Genomic DNA, 11657 nt, shown 5'->3' with positions numbered 1-11657 from the left:
ATATATACATTACATATATATATATATACATTACATATATATATATATATGTGTGTGTGTTTGTGTTTGTGTTTGTGTGTTTGTGTTTGTGTTTGTGTGTTTGTGTGTGTGTAAACGTGATTTCAATATGTAGATATTGCAAATGATATTCCTAACGGTAAAGAACAATTCATTAGAAATGCAGGCTTTGAAAATGAAAAAAAAAAAAAAAAATCAAGAAGCCACATCACTTTACAAAATATATATACATCGTAAAATACATACATATAATGTGCGAGAGATATTTGTGGACATATTTGGTAATTTAATAAATCGGCTGTAATATAGCAAAAGCTAAATGTATTTCAACGTAGCATTGGGCAGACAGCATGTTCTTGATAAATTTTCTTATAAGATTTTTCTACGAATCCACCTTCAGGTTCGATTCCAGTTTCGGTACGGTAGCAGAATCGTTGACATGTCGGCACTAAATAGTCCTCATTCATTACCTCGATATTGCCTCGATAATTGGCGGCCTTCGGTGAAGGTTTTATAAGGATGTCAATGACTCTCCTTTTCAACAACACATCAAACGTAGAAATCCATGGGATTAAAATCTGCCAAGTTTAACAGATCAAGTTTGGTGTTACGTGATCATAATGCTTGTTTGGCATTCATTCTTGGGTTACGTGGACTTTGTGAGAATGTGCTGAGTTTTGTTGCAACACCTATGACCTTCCATTGCGTACGTCATCTGCCCAGGGCTTAGCAAATGTCTCCAGCAACTCAACGTAAATAAGAGCTTTAACTTGAAAGTGCCTGTGGAAAGAAGTGAGATGGTATAACATGACCTTCGTTACTAACCACTCCTAAAACCATCACAGTTGCCGAAAACTTAGTGAGAGGTATATCAGAATGATTTGTGTATAATCATCGTTACACTTTCGGTTTTGATTGGAATTTTTCTCATTTATTGCAGGAGTGGCTGTGTGCTAAGTAGCTTGCTTACCAACCACATGGTTCCCGGCTCAGTCCCACTGCGTGGCACCTTGGGCAAATGTCTTCTACTATAGCCTCAGGCCGACCAAAGCCTTGGTGTAGCTCGAGATCCGTGAAATAGCAGTCAAATCTCTGTACGCAATACCAAGACAGACGGGTGGTGTTATATTTGGATGGCCATTCGTTTTCATGAGATAGCTAGAAATGTTATTACAGATAACATTATGGAAAACAATGTTAAAAATACATTTGTTAATAAAATATTTCGTCTAGATTTTCTAATAATAATCCAAGCATATGACTGCAGACAGAACACCAAGCTATTTTTGTGTTTTGCCATAAATATACGTTTATATTATAAATACACGTCTTATATCGTTTCTACATGTACGACTTCAATAAGACATTATGTTTTTTGGCACAATAATTGCTATTTCAAAGGGTTGGGAACGCGATCATATCGACCTCATTGCTTCACTGGTATTTTTTTTTATCGATCCCCAAAAGATAAAAGTTTAAGTAAGTCTTCCTCGGCAGCATTTGAACTCAGGACGAAAAGAACCGGAAGAAATGTCTCAAGAAATTTTGTCTGGCAGACTAACAATTCTGTCTGCTCGCTGGCCTTGCAATGACATGTTACTGAAAGCTATCATACCATCTCTTACACGCCATTTTCGACAAAATCGAAGGAAACTCGTATCATTCTATGGCCTACAAGAAAGGAAAAAAAGAAAGGCTGGATTATGCATTTACACATCAATGCCGAAAACAGCGTGACTAAAGTTAAGATATTCGGATTAGAGTGAATCAGATCTGATCATTGCAATAGTTTGCAGCATCTTTTCTTTAAAGTTATGGCAACCAAACCGAAGTGCAACAGCAGAAGATAAATCTTGTTGGTTTGCACTACACAACAATATACCGAGATATCGCTTTGTTGGTGAACTCTTTTAAATATGCTTTTCAACCTAGATTGGAAGCTTTCACAGAATCGATATAACACCCTGCAGATAAAGTGCTTCCAAATGAACACTCCTCCCTCACCCCTGAAAACAACAACAAAATCAGTGTTTATGGAATAACTAGCCTCAAGTAATTCAAACAAAAACACGTTTAATACAAATCAAAAGGTTTGGATTACTTCAGGATAACTATCGATTTCATGAAAGCTTTAAATCGATTTAAATTGATCAATTTAAATTGATCAAGTAGCTCCAGTAAATGTAATCTTCTAGTAACTTTGGTGGACTTTTGTAAAACATTTAATTGTGTAAACATGGCAGCAATTCAAGATATCCTAACTTTCTATAAATTGCCAAATTCGTTCATTAAGGTCATTATGTCCTTCTACAGCAATATATGTGTCTTAATTCTTTTAACTTGAACTTGAGATGTCTTCAAGCGTACTTCGCGGAAAAATTCACAGATCAATTTTCGTTAATATTTGTTGGTTTTGTAACGCGTATACCTTCTGCATAAGATGACGGAAACACTGTCATGAAGCTTTTCCGTAGATTTCCTGCTGTGAAACTTCCTATACTAGTCTTTAGTGGTCGAGGTACTGAAATGTTAATCATAACCCCTTACCAGCTCAAAGACAAATGACACGTTTTAGGGTTAGGGTTAGGAACCCTTTTGATATCATATTTTTGTTGACATACATTGCTTTTGTTTCATTTAACTTTAAAACTAATGAAGAAATTATTAATTAATATATTGACACAAGGCCAGCTATTTCAGGGAAGGAGGTAAATCGATTACATCGACCCCAGTGTTCAACTGGTACTTATTCTATCGACTCCGAAAGGTTGAAAGGTAAAGTCGACCTGGGCTGAATTTAAACTCGGAACATGAAGACGGACGAAACGCCGCTAAGCATTCTGTCCGGCATACTAATGATTCTGCCAGCTCTCCGCCTTGGATGAAGAAACTATTAAAATAGCTGTTATTATTAAGTTGGTGTTTGTGACATAAATTAACATGAAGTTTAAACGAAAAATTTTAATATAGATCAGTTTAAAACATGAAGTTTATTTCATGGGACCAGGAGCGGGTTAGTATCAAAAAAGCTAAAAATCAAACCAAAGTAATTTTTGTTGTTGGCCTGAACGCCACAATCACACATATCATTTCTAAAGTTAACCTTGATTGAGTAGACCTGCGATCAAAGGCAGCCAGAGTAATTCTATGTTTTAAAGAAATCTGGAAATATATTTGCTAATGCGTCTTCTCCTTTTGAAGACTGTAGTATATGACATGAGAGAAATTTAGTTGCCATTCTTAGCAGATTAAACAATCATATAAAGATTATCTGTAAGATTTAAATAAACTGTTACACATTCGTGCTAAAAGAATAATGGTACCAAAATGAGATGTGTGAGTCATAGCGTGACAATAAATTGCCAGTGAATCGAGTCTGATTCAATTTCGAATCCTTTATGTACGCAATAAAGTAATGTTGCTTTAGCCATTACGTATTATCTCAGTTCCATTAACGACTTATAATTGTAAATTTTCAATCTGCCGTTTATTTCCTGGTTTTGTAAAGCTCAGTTTTCAAGCTTGGTGCTGAGGCAGTTAATTACATAACCAATGGCACACTAGTCATAGCTGTCATTTACAAAACGTTAGCGAGAGTGTAGTATCAACAAATTTCTCATTAGCTCGTTATAAAAGTATTGCTTTTTCATTTATTTTCGCCATTATGTTCACGTCTTGGTGCTTTCCTATTTTGAAGTTCTATGAGTATCAAAGAGGTATCGTCATTGATTTTATATACCTCTGCTGTAGTGCAGCGGCCATGCTGCTTTCTTGATTTTTTTTTTCTAGCCACACTACAACCTGGTTAAAGTCCTTTTTCTCACTTCAGATTTTTCTCCGGAATGAATGCCTCTGTTCCTCAGCGGAAGCCTTTTAACTTTCCCCTCATCGATCCGTTGACAACTGATTGATTTCAACTGAGTTTTTTCCTAAAGTATTTTTCTTTCAGCCACTTCCTTCTAAAAACGGCATTTCTCACTGCTAACTTTAAACTGCTATTTTGAAGTAGTTAATTTATATTCAAATGTTCCTTTATTTTGCTGTGTTTAGGGTGAGTCATTACGCCAATATGAATAACGCATGCTCTGGTTCAATTCTACTCCTCTATTATTACTCAATTGATTAAATATCTATTTAGTCGGTCGTTTTTTAACTTGTTGGTCAAACAGCCAGTCGTTTGGTTTGCTTCTTGTTTTATTCGTCAAAGTTCTTTCGTTGCCATTTGCAACCAGTTCAGTGACTTTTTTCTTAGTCCGTTACGGAGGCTGCGTTTGTCTGTCTGATACCTTGTTGCTTGTATGTGTATAAAATATGAAAGGTGTGTGTGTGTGTGTGTGTGTGTGTGTGTGTGTGTGTGTGTGTGTGTGTGTGTGCGCGCGCGCGTGATTATCTGTGAGCGTATGTACGTGCGTGTGTGATTTCTTGCGTCTGTATATGCGCGTGCCTGTGTGCACACATGAGTAAGTATGTATGTTTTTTTTTATCGTTTTTCTCTTTACTATCTCCAAATATTTTTTCTACATCAATTCCGAATTTTTTCCGGTGAAAAGCGTAGCTATATGCTTGTTTACATTCAATAAATATCGCTGAAATATGACAGTATTCTTCTTTAGATAAACAAACATTTTCCTCCATTTTCCAAATCTATAATGACATATTCTTATTGATTTGTCTTTATTTACTTCGTTATTATTTTCAAGATAATGCTTTACAGTTGTGGAAATGAATATAAACAAGCCTTCCCTTGCTAAAATGATCGGTCATTGCTCTATTGTAAATATTTCCTTCAGTTTCATTGAACATTGTCAACACCATCTTAGTGGGTTCCTTTCAAAAACGATATATTCTTCTCTAGAAACATTTCATTAAGAATACAGTTCAATTGTTTATATCTTTCACTTTCACAACCGAAGCCCAGGATTCGCAGCTCATTAAGCCGAGAAGGGCAAATTGACGAAGTATCGACCGCGCTTTGACAGATTTGTGGTAGAGCCTGTAGCAGTGGAGATCTTCGGCATTGTTGGCCCCAGGACAACATACTAAATCCCTGCTCACTGCTATCAGGTCAGAGATGGTTATCTGCAAGTGCGAGCCCCGTGAGCCAGAGTGGCTGTTCCAGTGCGTCTCTTTCGCTATCCTCTGGAGCAAAGCCTTTTTTATTTTGTTTGCCGGGATCATGAAGTGGACTGACAAGTCTTATGTCTCTCAAATATAACCCTTTCTATTATAGGCACGAGGCCTGAAATTTGGGGGAGAGAGATAGTCGATTACACCGACCCCAGTGTTTCAATGGTACTTAATTTATCGACCCCCGAAAGGATGAAAGGCAAAGTCGGTCTCGGCGAAACTTGAACTCAGAACGTAGCGACGGGAGAAATACTGCTAAGCATTTCGTCCAACGTGCTAACGATTCTGTCAACTCGTCGCCTTAGTTTTATGTCACTTAAATACAATGCCTATTAGCTTACCATTCACTGAAAGTTTTGTTGCCCCACTTCATACTATCAACGCATTATTATCACAACCATTATTGTGGCATCCAGTTATGGCCAACCAGCCTTACAGCAATGGCCAATCAGCCTTACAAATAACAGCAGCGTGTTATTTCCCAGTAAGGAAATAAAGTAATGTTGCTCTCACCGTTATGTATTTTCACTGTCTGGTTTATTGTCACGCTTGTTGTGTGCACGTGTATTCCAACATTATCTTTATATACTGTTATTTGTACACTGTTTATTCATTTAGGGAAAAAATTACAATAATTTATCAACCCCTTTTATGTTTAACCAAAGTAGCTTGTAATTCTTTTTGTCGTGAAATAATTCAGTTCTGATTGTATTTTCATTGTCTTCAAATAGTTAACAAAGAATGTCTTGGTGGAAACGTTCTCCCTACTCATCACTTGTGTCACCAAGATTTTCATTCATTTATCAAGGTGACTGTGGAGATAGTGCAGGTATACGCTCATATTTGCTCCCAGCTTTTGAAAGTTCTCCAGTGTCTTATCGACTATTTTGGATTCGTTGGCTGCTTTCTTGGTGAATTTACAAAGTTCCCATCTTTGAGGCCCATCAAATACTCCAGCTTTTGTCTTTTCATTGCTCAGACCAGGAAATGTGTTGCAGATACAGTGTAGGCATGGTCCATATTTATTCAGAGCTTTAACAAACTGCTTCACAACTGTAATTTGATATGGAGTGGCGGTAGGATGATTTTTTTCCCGTTGAACAAAGACCCTTGAACTAATGTTTGCTGTGGCTATTCTTTGATCAATTAATGTTTTTCCTGGCTCCGCTGTCCAATATATATATATATATATATATATATATATATATATATATATATATATATATATATATATATATATATATATAATGCATGGGAATCTCACTGGTAAACTACGTATTTTCTGAAAAATAAGATAAATTGCGAAATTTGGGTTTTCTTGAAATCTAGACGTGATAGTATAAATAGTGTATTCCATTTTTGAATTCAGCGTAGAGAAATTTTCGAATTTAGAAAAAAAGGAGTCCTGACAAGAAAGTACCTGTCGCATTGTGTTACCATAGGGATTATTTATATCTTCATGCTTTACATTTGGGTTATTTCTCATTTCACATCTTTGTATTTCGATGGTGTGTCCGTTTCTCTTAGAGATACGTCATCTGTTGAAACTGAGAGGATTAATAGGGGGTATTTTTTTTTGTTGATGGTCATTGATTTCTTCTTCTTCTTCTTCTTCTTCTTCTTCTTCTTCTTCTTCTTCTTCTTCTTCTTCTTCTTCTTCTTCTTCTTCTTCTTCTTCTTCTTCTTCTTCTTCTCCTATATATATATATATGAAAAAAGGAAAAGGCAGTGAAATATTTCAGAAATATTTCATGAAAATAACAATGAAGTTGCGTGAAACGATGTCACCGCTGGAAATGAAGTTATATTCTGACACAAATCGCATGAGCTATCAGATGGAGTAGTTTCTATTGCTTTCTCAAGACTCCTCAACAACGCATCTTCAATTTCTAGTTATTTATCATCAATGGAAGTCCATAAATCACAAACCTCTGCTCTGACATTTTTGCATTACTAATTTTCTAAGCTACATCTCCCTTCATAAATTATTCATAAATTTTCTGCTAAACCTCCACAATATGATAACGTACGTTATTACAGTCAGGCCATTGGTTCCCTTTCTTGGGATCCAAATAAGGAAACAAAAATATACCTTGGCATGGTAATCCCTTTGTGAAGGGTTTTATACCACTTAACCTAAATAATCTTGTAGCTGCGGAATAACAAGCAGTCCATCATAACTGTGGAGATAATGAGCAATATCTGTTACAGAACATTTCTGTATTCGCTTCTAATGGCCGAAAACAGAAAGTAGATGGCGTGATGAAGTAAATCAATTTCTTTTTTTAAAAACTTATTTTATTCTAAACCAACAATATCGTTATTGTTTGTTCTGAAATCTGTAAAATGTTTATACAACATTGTTGAATCGTAAAGAAGAACGCTTCACAATCACCGAGTTCTGTGTTCGATCCCATTGTGTGGTATCTTGGGCGGATGTCTTTTACCATAGCCTCTCGGGTGAAACGAGTTTTGTGAGTAAAAGCAGGTAGAGAAAAACTGTGCGGAAGCCTGTTAGCTGGAGTGCACCAGTAATTGAAAGGAACATTTTCTCACACAATGTGTTACGCGGATTCCACTTGAAGACTGTGAAGGCGCGTGGTTTAGTGGTTAGGGTATTCAGCACATGACCGTAAGGTCGTGAGTTCGATTCTCGGTGGCCCGTTGTATCTTTGAGCAAAACACTTTATTTCATGTTGCTCCAGTCCATTCAGCTGGTCAACATGAGTTTCACCTGTAATTCAAAGGACCAGCCATATCACATTCGGTGTGACACGCCGAATGTCATTGAGAACTGTCATGGGTACGTGTGTCTGTGTAGTGCACAGCCGTTTGCACGTTGATCTCACGAGCAGGCTGTTCCGTTGATCGAACCAACTAGAACCCTCGTCGTCGTAACCGACGGAGAGTCAGTTAAGCCTGAAGACTACGTTAAAATTACACGTATCTGTGGAATACTCAGCGACTTTGCATCCTAATTCAACGAGGAGATAGCTCAGTTGCTCAAACGACTTAATACTCATCGACAAAACTGACGGAGATCCATTTGCCTTACATACGTTTCTACAGTGCCTCCATCTTTATCCAGTACCTCTATACTTTTCCTGAGTTTTCATCCTTTTCTTGTGTCACTGCCAAGATGCTACTTTGTATTGATCCTCCACGTGGTTTTATTCCTTCAAAGACAAAGAACTGAGTCAGTCGGAGACAAGGTGTATGTGAACAATACTAGATCGTATCCAGACGTACAACCGACTACACTGTATAACACGGTTTTTGTCCGTGAGCAAAAACTGTAATTTCCTATTTGCTTAGCCTAGAAAGTATGAAAAATAGCTAATGTTTCCTTCAAACTTTGCTTTTGTTACGATATTTATTCAAACCCCAAAGAATTCCTATGACTATGATGCTCCCCCCACTACTCCTGCTCATGATCAGAGATGCACATATTGTCAGTCACTAAGGGACATGCTCAAATGGTTAAGGTCAGGCAATTGACAAGCAAATCTGTGGTATAGAGCAGAATATTTACTATAACAATATTTCTACTTCAAAAATTCATCGCTGATTCTGTCTGAAATGTAATGAAAAATGGATCAGTTTCAAAACATTGATGTCCAGATCACAAAAAGTTAAGTCTGAAAGGAATAGTAGTGATTTTCTTTGATTTCTAGATAGAAGCAAATAAGAAATAATACTTACTGACCAAAGACAAAAAAGAAAAGAAAGAAAATGTTTCTCAATGCTATTAACCTAAGATGGCTTTGTTTGATCAGGGCAAACCTGAAGTTTGACAATAACAAAAAGAGTAACAACCTTATGGAACAATGTATTACAACTAGTATTAGAAATGAGTGGAGGCGCAATGGCCCAGTGGTTGGGGCAGTGGACTCGCGGTTATAGGATCGCGGTTTCGATTCCCAGGCCGAACGTTGTGAGTGTTTGTTGAGCGAAAACACCTAAAGCTCCACGAGGCTCCGGCAGAGGATGGTGGCGAACCCTGCTGTACTCTTCCACCACAACTTTCTCTCACTCTTACTTCCTGTTTCTGTTGTGCCTGTAATTCAAAGGGTCAGCCTTGTCACACTGTGTCACGCTGAATGTCCCCGAGAACTACGTTAAGGGTACACGTGTCTATGGAGTGCTCATCCACTTGCACGTTAATTTCACGAGCAGGCTGTTCCGTTGATCGGATCAACTGGAACCCTCGACGTTGTAAGCGACGGAGTGCCAACACACACAGTATTAGAAATAGCAGCTAAATCTTCTTTAAGTCACATTTTACTAACTTAGAAGTAACACTTTGATAATGTAAGCTTTGATGTAATTATTGTATCCGAAATGAAATAGGTAATGCTCACGGCTGGAAAGAGAGACCTTCATATTAGGTCTTCTGCATCAGGACTGACCCAGGGCTAACAACGACATTGACGACGACGACGACGACAATAACAACAACAATCACAACATTGCTAACCCGAGCTATTGATGGATCGTCTATGCGATCGCTCGACCTGCTATTAATAGCGCTCAAATTCTCTCAAATCATAAAGTATTGTCTTTATGATTTGAGACTTTCTGGATTAAATGACTAATAAAATGGGTTGGTCACGACTGGACTTTGTGAATGTAGATAGAGAAAGACGGATTTAGTCACGTTAGAATGTCTTTGATCATAAGCCTGTTCGACCAAGGTTGACCTGGTCGGTGGGGGCTTGGGTTTCGGCTCAAACGACAGCAACAAAAACAACAACAACATTAAGTGAGATCATAAGTACTAACAACAAAAATACTGGTAAAACAAACAGCAAAACAAACAAAAAGAAAAAACAGACAGCCACTGCAATGACAAAAAGCCGAACATGAGCTCAACCACTACCACCACCACCACCACCACTACCACCACCACCACCACCACTGCAACTACAACAACAGCAACAACAACCACAAGGGAAGCGACGAATAGACACAGTATATCTGATCGCCTGAATACTTCGCAGACGTTTCAAGTGTGTTGACGGAAATTTTTGGTCTTCGAAAGAGAAAACAAAAGTTGTTTACTTCGAGAATTTCCAGAATATTCTGCTGTAAACTGACTGGGTGTTTTAGTGTCTTAGGCAAGTTCTTCAGTAAAACTTCAGCACAGTTACAATTGGTGGTGATACTTCTACTTCCCTCCACCTCGCCCCCATCTCTCTCTGTCTCTCTGTCTCTCTGTCTCTCTCTCTCTCTCTCTCTCTCTCTCTCTCTCTCTCTCTCTCTCTCTTTCTCAACTTCTTTTTCTCCCTCTGCCCAATTCCTTCTCTATCATATCTCGTTTATAGCCGATGTCTCTGCTACCGGCGTTTCGGCGGCGTACACGCCTTTCTTATTTGAAGTTGGTCGTATAGATTCAATAACACAGACGGTGGTGGGGGTGATGGAGAGAGAGAAGGAAAGAGACGGAGAGACAGGGGGGGGGAGAACAATAAATATATATAAGGAGATAAATAGGTAATAGATAGATAAACAGGAAAGTCGCTAGACAGATTGATATACAGCTAGGTAGTCGGGGGGTGGGGTGGATTATATACATACATGCACATATATATGCATGTGTGTATGGGGGGTGTATACATGCATACATACATATATGTATATATGTATGCTTGTATGTGTATATATGTATATATATATATTTGTGTGTTTGTGTGTGTGTATGCATGCATATATACACATATACTATATAGATACATGCTTGCATGCATGTAAGTACATTCGTAAAGTATATAGTAATGTATGTATAACGTATACGTGCGCAGATATATATGATTATAAATATTTGCTCACGCATATGTTTATAATTGAGAAGATGAATGTTATGTTCGTGCGTGCGCGTGTGTTTACCTTTCGTCTTGGCACCGCTGCAAGAATCCTGGAAAGAACAAACAGCATTGTCGTCACAAAAAAACATTTGCGTTCGCTGACATGTGTGAATGACTGGCATTGAGACACCATTGTAGAATGTCGTGATATTGTGCAACTGCAGACTTCACATCTGTTTTATTGTCAGTTTTGATTGCTAATTCTGGTTAAAACGAAAACGACTACCACGACTACCACGACGACATTTCCATCGTCAACACCGACACCAGCATCCAGCCTCCACCGCAACCTGCATCACCATCACCACCATCGCGCCGCGGCCACCGCCGTCACGACCACCGCCGCCACAATCACCGCCACGACCACCACCACGACCACCACCACGACCACCGCCACCGCTACCGCTACCGCCGCTGCCGTCATCATCATCTTGACCAGCAGCACCACCGGCACCAGCACCAGTAGAAGAAGCAACAGCAGCAGCAGCAGCAGCACCACCACCACCACCACCACCACCATTACTGTTATCATCATCATCATCACAACAACCACAAACCACCACTTCTACTATTACCACCACCACTACCACCACTACTACAATGCTACAATCCTACACCACCAACAATACTAGAACTACTAACACTACT

Source organism: Octopus bimaculoides, chromosome 18 (assembly GCF_001194135.2).
Source record: "Octopus bimaculoides isolate UCB-OBI-ISO-001 chromosome 18, ASM119413v2, whole genome shotgun sequence".
Taxonomy (NCBI): domain Eukaryota; kingdom Metazoa; phylum Mollusca; class Cephalopoda; order Octopoda; family Octopodidae; genus Octopus; species Octopus bimaculoides.
This window is presented reverse-complemented; position numbering follows the sequence as displayed.